The sequence below is a fragment of the Saccopteryx leptura genome, chromosome 8 (genome assembly GCF_036850995.1).
Source record: "Saccopteryx leptura isolate mSacLep1 chromosome 8, mSacLep1_pri_phased_curated, whole genome shotgun sequence".
Lineage (NCBI taxonomy): Eukaryota > Metazoa > Chordata > Mammalia > Chiroptera > Emballonuridae > Saccopteryx > Saccopteryx leptura.
Genome location: NC_089510.1, coordinates 5,555,069 through 5,571,124, shown reverse-complemented (window position 1 = coordinate 5,571,124; position 16,056 = coordinate 5,555,069).

Genomic DNA, 16,056 nt, shown 5'->3' with positions numbered 1-16,056 from the left:
GACACAATGGAAAAATAATAGTGCCTTCAATAGATAGTGTTAGAAAAATTGAACAGTCACATGCCAAAGAAGGGAACTGGACCTTTAATTTATACTATGTTTTAACAATTAACTTAAAATGGATTAAAGACTTAAACATAAGACCTAAGATCATAAAACTCAGAAAAAAAAGCATAGGATTAAAAGCTCCTAGATTCCTTTATCTCCACAGCTTCTCTAACACTTGCTATTACCTGTCTTGTTGATAATGGCTAATCTAACAGGTGTGAGGTGGTATCTCATTGTAGTTTTGATTGGCATTTCTCTAATAACTAAAGAAGATGAGCATCTTTTCATATATCTGTTGGCCATTTGTATTTCTTCCTGGGAGAAGTGTCTTTTCATGTCCTCTTCCCATTTTTTATTGGATTGTTTGTTTGTTTGTTGTTGAGTTTTACGAGTTCTTTGTATATTTTGGATATTAGGCCCTTATCTGAGCTGCTGTTTGAAAATAATACAAAGTAATACAACCATTATGGAAGAAAGTATGGTTGTTCCTCAAAAAACTAAAAATAGAACTACCATATGACCCAGCAATCCCTCTACTGGGTTTATACCCCCAAAACTCAAAAACATTGGTATGTAAAGACACATGCAGCCCCATGTTCATTGCAGCATTGATCACAGTGGCCAAGACATGAAAACAACCAAAAAGCCCTTCAATAGATGACTAGATAAAGAAGATGTGGTACATATATACTATGGAATACTACTCAACCATAAGAAATGATGATATCGGATCATCTACAACAAAATGGATGGGTCTTGATAACATTATACGGAGTGAAATAAGTAAATCAGAAAAAACCTAAGAACTGCATGATTTCATACATAGGTGGGACATAAAAACAAGACTAAGAGACATGGACAAGAGTGTGGTGGTTATGGGGGGAGGGGAAGAGGAAAGAGGGGAGGGAGGGAGGGAAAGGGGAGAGGGGAGGGACACAAAGAAAACCAGATAGAAGGTGACAGAGGACAATTTGACTTTGGGTGATGGGTATGCAACATAACTGAATGACAAGATAACCTGGACATGTTTTCTTTGAACATATGTACCCTGATTTATTAATGTCACCCCATTAAAATTAATAAAAATTTATTTTAAAAAAAGTTCCTAGATATTAAACCTGGTAATAATTATTTTGGGTATAATACTAAAAAGTACATGCAATGACAACAATGAATAAAGACATAAACAAGTAAGACTGTATCAAACTAAAACCTTTCTGCACAACAAAGGAAACAACAAAACAAAAAGGCAACTTGAAAAATGGAAGAAAATGTTTACAAACCACATATCTGATAAGGGTTAATATTCAAAATAAATAATAAACTCACACAACTCAATAACAAAAAGAATAAATAAATAAATAATTCAAATTTTACAATGGCAAAGAACCTGAATAGACACTTTTTTAAAGAAGACAACACAAACGGCCAACAGGTAGTGGTAGGTTGTGATAGTATCATACTTTTCTAAGATGTGATATAGATAAATTTATTAGGATATTTTGAAACATGCATAAATCTCTTAAGCATGGTTTTCTAATTCTTTCTTTAATATGTTCACAAATAGATGCTATGGTCAACTTGATAAGTATGCTAGATCTTACTAGTATCCCTTTCTTTCTTGGTCTTGCAGGAGGATTAAACTTCCCTACAACTAGAAATTTGTCATAACCATGTGGCTTGATTCAGTTAATGAAATGTGAGCAAAAGAGATAGGTCACTTTTCGATGGAGTCATTAAAAAGCCAATAATGACTCTCCGTAATTATAACACATGTTGAAATGGAGGCATCATAAGATGATGAGATTCAGTCTAGGTTCCTGAGTGGTTATGAGCAGGCACCCACCCTCAGGGACATGAATTAGTATGTGAAGATACAAATCGTTGTTGTTTTTAAACTGTTCAGATTTGGAAATTGTGTTACTATAGCAAAATCTAATTTATCCTGACTAATACAGTAGATTATTCTTATGTTGTATCATTCTGGTAAAATTTTCCAGAAACCCAATCAAAATCATATACCTTCTTACTAGTCAAATATGAATAATTAGAAAATTGTATACATGATTCTAACATTATATATGTTCTTCTGTAACTAAGAAGTTTCAGAGATATCAGGAATCCTGAGGAGCACAAGAGGGTTAAAGGTCTTTTCAAAGTCACAAAGTAATTAATATATTCAACGATCACAATCCTGATTTTCTTACTATCAACAAAATTACATAAAACAAGACTTAGCATCTCATGAGTTGATTATGCTGGCAATCAATGTGGCTAATTCAGAATAAAAGCTCCCAAGTCCATAGATGTTAGTAGATCCTTGTCTTTCATTTATTTGTTACTAACACATAGCTGGGAATTGAGTTGTATAGCAATAAAAATAAGACATAAGCCATGGTTAAAAGACATAAAAACAAGTTTAAAGAAGCAAAGTCTCCTTAAAAGAGAAAACGATCAAGTATTGTTCATATCACTAAAATATCAATAATTCAAAACTGGACTAAAATGACAACCTTTTAATTTTGACCTCATTTTGGTTTAGCATAGCAAGTCCCGTGACACATTGTAGTCACAATTAGATTGTGGTTCCCAAATAATTCACTTTTCTTATAAATGAGTTCTGACTCAAGACTGTATCTCTAAAATAATGTCATTCTTACTTCAATTACCATCTGGTTTCTTGTGTGAGGAAAGCGGAGAGTGGGTTGGTGTGCCAGAAACCAACAGGTAATCCACAGACTGCACTATCAGTGCAGTTGTCTGTGCACATTAGATTGTTAATGGAAAACAAGGTCAGTTGCTGTTAGAATGGGTTCCTGAGACATTCTTGTATAGTTTCAAGAATAAACGTTTTGGGTTACTATTTTGGATGAGTCCATGTTTCGAATGTCACTGTTGTAATATAAAACGTTCTAGATTTTTTTTTTTAATTTTAAGTCCCTTTTATTTTTTTATAAAATTAATTCTATCAAACACCATTTTTGGTATTTTCTAGTGTCTGAGCTGGAAAAGTCAGAGGCTATACTTCTATTTACATTAATGTTTACGATAACTATTCCACAGTGCCTAACATGCAGTCTGTGCTCACAATGCACTGGATAAGTTTCACTGACTTCTTCATCTTCAATAAAGTCATTCTCTCTAGTATCTTTACTTAACATCTGATCCTCTTCCAACAAAAGGCATATTGTACAGCATATAACATTTAAAAAAGCATAAGTAAAAAAAAATTTTTAAATAGTTGAAGCTGTATTAACTTCTGGTCTCTTTATAAAGGTATTTCCTCTCATTTATTAACAAGAATTAAAATAGTTTTTATCAATAACCTGCCAAATACACTTAATAAACTAGAAAATCAGAACCAAGGAGAGGAGAAAATAATGAATAGTTTAGCCAAAAACATTATATGGTTCTATGACAAAATATCCAATATAATGCCCAGCTTTGTAACAGCCAGTGCAAAAAGGAAACTTATAAAGGTGTATAGTCCTTATTAATAGAAAGTAAAAAAGCATATCAATTCTTTACCAAAAAAAAAAAAATTCTAATACTTAGGGTCTAAATTCTAAAAAATTCTCCTGTAGGATTTAATCTGGGATGTCTGAGAAAGAAATAGAATAGCAGTAAAACAACCAAGTAATTCCACATGGTTTAAGTTCATGGAAGTGGATCTTCTGCCATTCTGTCTTCAAACTGAATCCAGTGATAGAACAAGAGCATCCACAGAATTTGATGGCAGACAAGCCCTTTGACTATTTCTCAAGAAATCACTTCTTACACTCAGAGTTTAGGTAAAGCATATCACGTGGGAAAGATCACAGGCTTTGAAATCAAAGAAATCCAGATTTGACAATCTGTTTCATCTTGGACAACTTATTTCAATTCCTTGAGCCTCAGTTTTCTTATAGAAACACAAATGGGAAGAATAGAGGCATCCCATAAAAACCTGACACATGCCACCGTGGAAAAGGCAATACTGGCTGCATAAATAAATAAATAAATAAATAAGAAGGAACCTTGGATTCTAGAGGAGCTGGTGAAGCTGGTACAATTTGTCTGATGCCTAAATAGCCTCTTCAGATGCTCATTCTATGGAAGGCCCATCTACCAATTCATGGGAGGGTGACAAAGCCAGGACTCCACTCAGGGAACAACTAGGCTAACCTTCTGTAAACATACAAGTGTTCAACTGAAATTCCCGAATTTTCACACCCCAAAATTATCAAACTCCAACCTGGGAACTTTCCACCACAGATCCATCCAGTGGTCCACGTTAGCTACCAAAAAAAATCTCAGTAACAAAATGGTAAAAATGAAAACTTTTTTTCTAAAATCAGGAAGGAGTCAAGGCTACCCACTCTCTCCACTCCTATTCAATATAGTGCTTGAAGTTCTAGCCAGAGCAATTGGACAAGGGAAAGAAATAAAAGGCATTCATACCAGGAAAGAAGAAGCAATGGTTTCACTTGTTGCAAATGACATGATGATCTTGTACATAGAATGCCCCAGAGACTCCAGAGAAAGACAATTAGAAAAACAATAAACCAAAACAGTAAGGTCGCAGAATACAAAATTAATATACAGAAGTCTATTGCTTTCTTATATGCCAACAATCAAACTTTGGAAAATGAACTAAAAAAAATAATCCCTTTTACAGTTGCAACAACAACAAAAAAAATACCTAGGAATAAACACAACAAAGAATGTAAAGGACCTACCTAATGAAAACTACAAAGCATTATTTTTGTACATAAATATACAAAGAACTTGCAAAACTCAGCAACAAGCAAGCAAACAAGCCAATAAAAAATGGGAAAAGGACATGAACAGACACTTCTCCCACGAAGAAATACAAAAGGCCAATAGATATAGGAAAAAAATGCTCATCTTCATTAGCTATTAGAGAAATGCAAATCAAAACTACAATGAGATATCACCTCACTCCTGTGAGATTAGCCATTACCAACAAGACAGGTAATAACAAGTGCTGGAGAGGCTGTGGAGAAAAAGGAACCCTCATTCATTGTTGGTGGGAATGTAAAGTAGTACAACCACTATGGAAGAAAGTATGGCGGTTCCTCAAAAATTTAAGAATAGAACTACCTTATGACCCAGCAATCCCTCTGCTGGGTATATACCCCCAAAACTCGAAAATATTGGTACGTAAAGACAAATGTGCCGCCATGTTTGTCACAGCATTGTTCACGGTGGCCAAGACATGGAAACAACTGAAATACTCTTCAATAGTGTATTGGATAAAGAAGATGTGGTACATATATACAGTACATATATACAGTAGTACATATATACATATATACTACTATTCAGCCTTAAGAAATGATGACATAGGATCATTTACAACAACATGGATGGACCTTGATAACATTATACTGAGTGAAATAAGTAAATCAGAAAAAACTAAGAACTGTATGATTCCATATATAGGTGGGACATAAAACTGAAACTCATGGACATAGGTTACCGGGGGGAGGGGAAGGGAGGAGAAGGAGAGGAGGGGGGAGGGGCATAAAGAGAAACATATATGGGGAGACGGAGGATGATTTGACTTTGGGTGATGGGTATACAACATAATCAACTGTCCAAGGGATGTGGAGATGTTTTCTCTAAATCCACGTACTCTAGTTGACCAATGCCATTCTGTCAAATATAATTGTCTAAATAAAATATATAATAAAAAGAAAAAAATATCTCAGTAACAGTTCTAAGAGCTGGGTGGTTCTGAGCTGCTCGGCTTCCCCATGCCAGAGTTTGATAGCCGCAAATGTGTGTCCAGATCATCGAACGCATGGAACAGGTGTTCAGAGACATCCAGTGGTCACTATCTTACTTGCAAGAGCGTATCTTTGTCAGAAAACAAAATGAGTTTCATTTTACCTAGTTAATGTTGAGTCAGTCTTCCGGGCAGTGAATCCTAGAGCCCTTCACTCACGGGGCCATCAAACCAGGTGATCAGACTGTGGAAGATCACCTTTCTCACTGTGGATGTGGTGTGAAGTTAACGTAGATAAAAGTGCCCAGATATCCCCATTTATTTTCAAATCTTGGAATTACATTCTTTCCAGGCATAAAAGTGTGAATCACACACACAAAAATCAAGTGATAAGGTTGATTTCATACAAAACTATTTTATAGGCCCTGGCCGGTTAGCTCAGTGGTAGAGCATCGGCCTGGCGTGCAGAAGTCCCGGGTTTGATTCTCGGCCAGGGCACACAGGAGAAGCGCCCATTTGCTTCTCCACCCCTCCCCCTCTCCTTCCTCTCTGTCTCTCTCTTCCCCTCCCGCAGCCGAGGCTCCATTGGAGCAAAGATGGCCCAGGCGCTGGGGATGGCTCCTTGGCCTCTGCCCCAGGCGCTAGAGTGGCTCTGGTCGCAACATGGCGATGCCCTGGAGGGGCAGAGCATCGCCCCCTGGTGGGCGTGCCGGGTGGATCCCGGTCTGGCGCACGCGGGAGTATGTCTGACTGTCTCTCCCCGTTTCCAGCTTCAGAAAAATACAAAAAAACCCAAAAAAACTATTTTATAGAAGAATGTTTGTTGTAGTCACATGTAAATTATTTCATTTCTCTGTTGATGGGGTGAGTTCTCCCAACAGACCACCTTCTTCTTCTATACACGTGCAACTGGATTCCAAGTGTTCGGTAACACTTTACTTCAGAATAAACCCAGGACCACAAGATATGCGTGCGAGGGACAAACAAGGCCGACTTCTTTTTTTATGTGCTAGAATCACTTTTGTATTCATTTCTTTATACTGATTTTTTCCTGTTTGCCACTCTATGATTGTTTGAATCTAAAATTAATCTCACTTCTAACCTTCTCTCTCTCTTCTACCATCACCACCTCCCTTTAAAAAAAATTTTAAAGAAGTAAACAACCCAAATATCCCAAAGGAAAGCTTTTCTACTTTAATTCATGTAGAAAAAAAAAACAACAACAAATATCTAGACATCATCCACTGGTGGCTCAGCAGCCTGCAAACCATGCACTGGTAAGCTTCATCCTGCTGCTGGTGGCAGAAATAACCATGCTTTGTATCTATTTAGTAATACCTTTCTCCTGTGAAGCTTGCAGGATATTATGTGCTTTTGCATCACCCAATCTTCATAACATCCCCGTATTTATAAGAATTGAAGGCCTGACCAGGCGCAGTGGATAGAGTGTGGGACTGGGATGTGGAGGACCCAGGTTCAAGACCCCGAGATCACCAGCTTGAGCGCAGCTTCATCTGGTTTAAGCAAAGCTCACCAGCTTGGACTCAAGGTCTCTGGCTCGAGCAAGGAGTCACTCAATCTGCTGTAGCCAGCCCCACGGTCAAGATACATATGAGAAAACAATCAATGAAAAACTAAGGAGCCAAAACGAAGAATTGATGTTTCTCATCTCTCTCCCTTCCTTTCTGTCTGTCCCTGTCTCCCTGTCTGTCCCTGTCTCTGACTCTCTCTGTCTCTGTCACACACACACAAAAAAAATCCATTGAAGTAAGGAGAGTGTTTTAAGCTGAAAAGATCGGGAGGTGGGAAAATTGGTACAGGGGGTTGCTAAACGCAGCTGAGCTTGCTCAAAGTATACGGGAATGCCATGGGGCATGCGGAAATGGCGCGGGGTGTACAGAAATGGCATGGGGTGTACGGGAATGGCGCGGGCTGTACGGGAATGCCATGGGGTGTACGGAAATGGTGGGGGTGTATGGGAATGGCGCGGGGTGTACGGAAATGGCGTGGGGTGTACGGGAATGGGGCAGGGTGTACGGGAATGGCGTGGGGTGTACGGGAATGGTGCGGGAATGGCACGGGGTGTACAGGAATGGCGCCTGGTGTACGGAAATGGCGCGGGGTGTACGAGAATGCCATGGGGTGTACGGAAATGGTGTGGGGTGTACGGGAATGGCGCGGGGTGTACAGGAATGGCGCAGGGTGTACGGAAATGGTGTGGGTGTATGGGAATGGCGCGGGGTGTACAGGAATGGCGCAGGGTGTACGGAAATGGTGTGGGTGTATGGGAATGGCGCGGGGTGTACAGGAATGGCGCAGGGTGTACGGAAATGGTGTGGGGTGTATGGGAATGGCACGGGGTGTACAGGAATGGCGCAGGGTATACAGAAATGGCGTGGGGTGTACGGGAATGGCGTGGGGTGTACGGGAATGGCGTGGGGTGTACGGGAATGGCGTGGGGTGTACGGGAATGGCGCAGGGTGTATGGAAATGGCACGGGGTGTACGGAAATGGCATGGGGCCAGCCGCTCACTCTGCCACACCCTCTGCGCCATTTTACACGAGCGAATTCTTTCAGTCTAGGGAAAGGGCTGAAAAGAACCCAGATTCAGTGACTAAGCAGCAGCGTGAGGCCTCAAGGCCTCTGCTTCTTCTCTTTAATTCTGTTCCTCGTTTGTAATGTGACCCCCGTCAAACCTTTGGCCCTCCTTAGGCCTCCACTGTTTCTCCTTACAAAACAGCGCTGTGAGATCATGCTGCTCTGCTTCCTGGCTCTGGCTCCCGAGGCTCCGTCTTGTGTAAGGTCCTCTGGTTCATTTGTCCATCTATTGACAAAGAGATAGTGGGCATCTTCCACGTGTAAGGCCCTGGGAGAGGCGATGGGGATTCTCAGGGAAGCTAAAATATTATTTGGAGCCCCCAAAATAGAAGATGGAGTTCTTTTTCTATTATTATTATTATTCATTTTAGAGAGGAGAGAGAAAGGGAGAGAGAGAGAGACAGAGAGGGAGAGAGAGAGGAGAGAGAGAGACAGAGAGAGAAGGTGGGGAGGAGCTGGAAGCATCAACTCCCATATGTGCCTTGACCAGGCAAGACCAGGGTTTCAAACCGGCGACCTCAGCATTTCCAGGTCGACGCTTTATCCACTGCACCACCACAGGTCAGGCGAAGATGGAGTTCTTGCATGTATAAATTTACCTACATAATAAACCATGCTCTGTTAAATGTCAAATTGATGATGCAAAGAACAGTATAAACAAATTCCGAGGACACCGAACAAGGAGCAAACCTCAGCTGTACTCCAGTTCTGTTACCTCGCTCTCTGCAAATGGATGACTTAGAACAACTCATAAGATTGTCCTGCTAAAATATTATAGGGGAAAGTGCGGGGTGTATGTAAAGAAAAAAATTTTTTTTAAGATTTTATTTATTGATTTTAGAGAGGAGACATAAAGAGAGAAAGAAGTGGAGGAGGAGCAGAAAGCATCAACTCCCATATGTGCCTTGACCAGGCAAGCCCAGGGTTTTGAACCAGCGACCTCAGCATTCCAGGTCGACGCTTTACCCACTACGCCACCGCTGGTCAGGCCATTTTTTTTTTCTTTTTTACTTGTAACTGAAGAGATCAAAGAATGCTACACAAAAGGGACATTCAGAAGGATCTTTGGATGAATAAAGGATATTTTAATCAGTGAATAATATTTCTGAACAGAAAGAATGGTTTAAGCCAAGGCATAGAGCAAGAAACATATTAAGAGTGAACTAAGAAATCAAAATAACAAAGTCGTAATGAGAGAAATGAATACCTTTCAGGGAGTATAAAACGGTTCCAGAAGTGAAGAAGTAGAAGATAGGAAACTGAGAAAATGTTGATAAGGAGAAGTGTTAGTTTCAGACAGTCAGATGTTCGACATGTGGGTGTGATCTAAGGTAGGATGGTGATGGACCCACACCGGAAGGAACTCAAGATTTAACTCAGCAAAACGGAAGAGTGGCTCCAATCCTACCTTTCTACATACAGAGGAGACTGTGGGAAAATAAACTGGAACATTCATGTATTGCTGGTGGGAATGTAAAATAGTACAACTTTGTTAGGCAGTTGGGTAATTTCCTACAAAGTTAAACACACGATGATATGATCCAGCCAGTCTACTCTTAAGTATAAGGTCTACCGGAAAGTTCTGTCCGTTTTTGGAATTAAAACAAAATACACATTTTTCTTACCGCCAATAAACTTTATTAAATAATATAATTGCCATTATTATTAATGATTTCTTGCCGGCATGAGGGCAATTTGTATATCCCATTTTTGAAAAATGTTTTCTCTTTTGATGCGAAAAATTGAACCAGTGCTTGTTTCATATCTTCTTCATTTTTGAATTTTTTGCCCTTCAAAACATTTTGTAAGGACAAAAACTAGTGAGAGTCAGAAGGTGCTAAGTCCGGGGAATATGGTGGATGCGACAGACATGCTTCTGTAGCATTTCTTCCTTGTTGAAATTCATAAAAATTACAGTGGCGTAAATGAACTTTATCAGTAGCCATGGGTACACTATGGCTTCACACATAAGACTAACATGAATCAACTTTGTTTTAGTTAAATTGCTACGTCAGTATGTATACATTAAGTGACAAAAATAGAGAGGCACACATGCGCCAAATAAACATGTGCTTACATGTCGAAACTTGTTGTGATAGAAATGGACAGAACTTCCTGGTAGACCTTATATTTGCCTGAAATAAAAGAATGCGTCCATACAGCAACTTGTCCGTGAATGTTCATAGCAGCTTTCTCGGTAATAGCCAAACACTAGCAGCAACCTCACTCCCTATCCACGGGCAAATGAAGTAACAAATTGTGGGAGATGCAGACAGTGGAAGAGTACTCAGCGATAAAAAGGGATAGACTCTCAGTACACACACAAAAAAGGGGGAGGTTCAAAAAATTATGATAAAAGAACTCAGACAAAAAAGTAAACGAATGGCATACTGTACCATCGCATTTATAAAAACTCTGGGAAATACACACACGACAGAAAGCAGGTCATCATCTGCAGATACTACCACATTTAGTCTGCAAAGAAGCTTTGTAGGACCCTTTGCATTGACTATTTTCTCAGATGGGACCCAGCACTCAGTGTGAAAACACAACTTAGGAATTTCCAATGTAGAAGAACATCTAGAAAGGAGTAACCCATAGAAGTGCTCCATTCTTCCCACTAAAATATACAGACAAAAGGACCTAATCTCACACCAATCCTAAAAATCAAGACTGAATAAAAAAAAAACACCTAATATCAAAATTAGAGGGAACCCATACACTATGAAAAGAATACAGCTGTTTTGATATTTTTTTAACAATCTAGATTTAATTTACTAAGTACAAACTATCAATACTTTTTTTAAAAGGGGGAAAAATATTAACTATTCTTTAACTTAGACACCTACAATTTATATCAACCTGGACACCAAGTATTAGTTTAGCATACAGGTTTAAGAAGCATTTTTTCATCAGCCTGAAAACTATTTTACACACACACACACACACTCACACACACACTCACACATAAACTGCTCCCCATCCCCACTCTCCCAAATGTGCACTCCACATTCGTACATAGACTGTCTGGAAAGATGGACAATCACAAGTTCCATCCTGGGACATGTGTATGCTGAAATCAGGTAATAGACCATGCTGAAACATGCACTTTTGGTACATTCCATCAGTTAAGGGTGTTGGGATAAAATGAAAGAGGAGTAAGTCAAAAAATAGCAAGAGAAATGGAAGTTCACGGAGTAATCTAAACTCCAAAAAAAAAATGGGTAGCAAACATCACACTCGGTAGTGAAAGACCGAAAATATTTTCCTAAGATCAGGACAAGACAAGGATACTTGTTTTTATCACTTCTGTTCAACATAGTCCTGGAAATTCTAGTCACAGCAATTAAATCCAAAAATAAGAAGAAGAAGAAAAGGTATTTCATTTGGAAATAAAGAAGTATCTTTATTCACAGAGAGCATGTAGAAAAGCTAACTCAGGGGTCCCCAAACTACAGCCCGCGGGCCGCATGCAGTCCCCTGAGGCCATTTATCTGCCCCCGCTGCAGTTCCGGAAGGGGCACCTCTTTCATTGGTGGTCAGTGAGAGGAGCACATTGACCATCTCATTAGCCAAAAGCAGGCCCATAGTTCCCATTGCAATACTGGCCAGTTTGTTGACTTAAATTTACTTGTTCTTTATTTTAAATATTGCATTTGTTCCCATTTTGTTTTGTTTTTTACTTTAAAATAAGATATGTGCAGTGTGCATAGGGATTTGTTCATAGTTTTTTTTTATAGTCCGGCCCTCCAACGATCTGAGGGACAGTGAACTGGCCCCCTGTGTAAAAAGTTTGGGGACCCCTGAGCTAACTGATCAGCACACATGTGCACACACAGACTAAGCAGCATTCATAAACAAATTCAGCAAAGTTTCAGGTTACAAAGTCAACATGCAAAAATTAGTGCTATTTCTATACACTGACAACAGATATTCTAAAAAGGAATTTAAAAAAACAATATGCAATAACATAAAAAAAGAAAAGCTGTAGGAAGAGACTTAATCAAGGAAGCACAAGACTCATCTTCTGTAAACTACAAACATCGCTGAAGGAAATTAAAGAAGAGCGAAATGGAAAGACATTCCAAGTTCACAGGATGAAAGACTTCAAGTTCACAAAATGACACTACCCAAAGTGATTTACCATGCAATGCAATCCCTATCAAAATCCCAATAGTAATTTTTGCAGAAATGAGAAAGCCCATCTTAAAATTCATATGGAATTTCAAGGGACCCAAAATAGCTCTAACAACGTTGGAAAAGAACCAAGCTGGAGGACTCATGTTTCCGGATTTCAAAACTTACTACAAACCTCCGGTAATGAACACAGTGTGGTACTGACATAAGGATAGAAATATAGACCAAAGGCGGACAATTGAGAGCTGAGGAATAGACCCTCATATCTTTGGTCCGTTGATGTCCACAAGGGTACCAGGACCATACAACGGGGAAGGAACAGTCTCTTCAACAAATGAAGTTGGAAGAGCTGGACAACCTCATGCAGCAAAACACAGTTGGACCCTTATATTACATAATATACAAATATTAACCCAAACCAGCTTGAAGACCTAAATGTAAGAGCAAAAACTATAGAGCTGTTAGATGAAAACATAGAAATCAATCTGCATGTTCTTAGATTAGGCAGTGGCTTCTTAAGCATGACACCAAAAAGCACAAACAGCAAAGAAAAAATAGATAAAATGCACTGCACTAAGGTTAAAATTGTGGTGTGCCGAAAGACACTACCAAGAGTGTGAAAAGACAGCCCACAAAAATAGGAAAAATATGTGCAAATCATAATTCTCCTAAGGGTTTGATGTCCAGACTGTATAAAGAATTCTTATCACTCAACAACAGAAAGCCGAAGAGCCTGATTTTCAAAATGTGCGAAGGACTAGGGTGGAGATTTCTCTTCACACGATACACAAAGAGGAAATAAAACCATGTAAATCCTCGACATAAATAGTCACTAAGGAAATGCAAATCAAAACCACACTGAGATGCCGTTCCACACCCAGGAGGATGGGAGGTCTGGGGAGTGGAGGGGTTGAGGGAGAAAAAGAAAGAAAAGAACTCATGGACGTGAACCACACTGCGGTGACTGCTTGGGAGACGGGGAGGTGGAGGAGGGTGTGGGCAGAATAGATGGAGATGGATGGGACTTGACATGGGGTGGTGAACACACAATCCAGTGTATACAGATGATGTGTTACAGAATTGTGAACCTGAAACCTGTATAATTTTGTTAACCAGCGTCACCCCAGTGAATTCAATAAAAAGGAAAAACATATATCCCTTTTACCCTCCATTTGTTTTCTAAAGGTCCCTTCAATCTCCTGCCTGACTTTCCTCTGAAGACCTCTTTACACTGGGTCTCTCTTAAGCAGCGGCTGTTTTTAGTTTTTTTGTGTTTTTTTCTTTTAAGCTCTTCCCTTGCCTGGAGTTGGAATATATACCTTCTTTTTTTGTTGGTTTTTTTGTTGTTGTTGTTCCCCATCTCTACTTCCAAACCATTCTCTTTTCTTCACTACTAACTAAAACCCCACAACTTGTTGTGAGTCATTTGTCAAGTTCATACTATCTCCCATTTTTCTAGTACAATCCTCACTCTCTACAACACAATCATCATAAATCTTGGTGGTTTTGCTATCCCGCTAAATGAGCCTTCTTACAGACTGGCCTCTCTATTTCTCTCTCTTTTTATTTTATTTTATTTTATTTTATTTTTTTGTGACAGAGACAGAGAGATACAAACAGAGGGACAGATAGGGACAGACAAACAGGAAGGGAGAGAGATGAGAAATATCCAGTCTTCGTTGAGAAACCTTAGCTGTTCATTGAGTGCTTTCTCATATGTGCCTTGACTTGCTACAACAGAGTGAGTGACCCCTTGCTCAAGCCAGCGACCTTGGGCTCAAGCTGGGGAGCCTGACTCAAACCAGATGAGCCAGTGCTCAAGCCGGCAACTTGAGCGTTTTGAACCTGGGTCCTCTTCATCCCAGTCTGACACTCTATGCACTGCGCCACCACCTGGTCAGGCTGGCCTCTCTGTTTCTTGACCTCACCTCCAGTGATGTCACCATCCACCTTTATTCCAGGCACTAACTGCAAAGATCACACCTAGCCCTGCACTGCCCAGTACAGAGAGAATCTCAGAAAGAACATCAGCATGTAGAAAAGGCATGAGTTATAAAGGCATTGCTGCACATAGCATGTATTGAGGACTGCAGTAAACAAGTGGTGTTGAGGAGTTCACGGGACAAAGCTACTAAATGGTTATAGATTGTAGAGCCTCTGAATGCCAAAAAGATTAGGTCCACGAACGTCTCAGCAAGGGCAAAAGGGGATTGCAAGTAAGATCTAATATATTAAACATGAAATTATAAAACGAATGAACTACATCTGCCATTATATATACTTTCTTAATTTTAATTTTTTTTTCAATTATGGTTAGTTGAAATTCAATATTATTTTATATTAGTTTCAGGTGTACAGCACTAAGGTTAGACTAAGTACTAAGTGACAGTCCCCTATAAGGCTAGTACACACTTGCCACCATATATACTTATTACACTATTATTGACTATAATTCCTACGCTGTAATTTATCAATACATCCTCGTGACAATTTTCTAACCACCAATCTTTACTTCTTAACCCTTCTCCTTTTCCACCTAGCCCCCAGTTTCCCCTCCCCTCCTGGCAATAAGAGTCTGTTTTTTGTTTTATTTATTAATTTATTTTGTTTTTTAGATTCCGCATTTAAGTGAAATCATCCGGTACTTGTCTCTCTCTGTGTGACTTATTTCACTTAGCATCATACCCTCGAGGTCCAATCCATGTTGTTCCAAATGCTAAAACCCCATTCCTTTTTGTGGCTTAGTGGTATCCCATTGTGTACCGGGACTGCATCTTCCTTCTGCACTGAGGGACATTCAGGTTATGGCCATACCTTGGCTATTAAAAATAATGCCACCATGCACGAAGGAGAGCACATGTCTTGTTTTGAATTAGTGTTTTGGGTTTCTTCAGAAGTGGAATTGCTGGGTCGTAAGGTAGTTCCACTTGTCATTTTTTTTTTTTTTTTTTTTTGAGGAATCTCCATACTGCTTTCCACAGAGGTTGCACCAATGGATGCTTTTAGTGCTGACTTAATTTGTGCATGCCATGCATGATCAGTCCCTTCTGTGCCGAACTGTAGAAGTGGGTTTTGTTGAATATCTTTTCTACTGTCCTTCTGCTGCGCTCCTGTGGGCTCCGAAGGCTGGAGCGCTGAAAGCAGAGCTTCTCAGACTCCCGGGCAGCCTCCCAGATGCTACGTTCTGCCATCAGACGTGCTCAGGCGAGACTGGAATTCGGACGGGAGGTAGATGTTCACCTTGCTAGTGGAAGAGGGAACAGAGACAGCATGAGCCAGCAGTTTGGGCAGCCAGCTTTGAGAGCGTGGCTCTCCCGGGTGCCCCTGGGAGGGCGACCTCCCCAGTCTGCCGTGGGACGCCCTCTCGTGCCTCCTGCTCCGCCGCCGGCACTGGCTCCCAGGGCGCTGGTCTCAGCTACGAACCCCAGCAGACACTGTTCCAACCGAACCACTCCGGGAAGATGTGTCGTGTCACCAACAGTGTGTTAAGGAATAACTTGTGTCACTACAGAAACACAGTGACATACGTCTTTCCTTTACC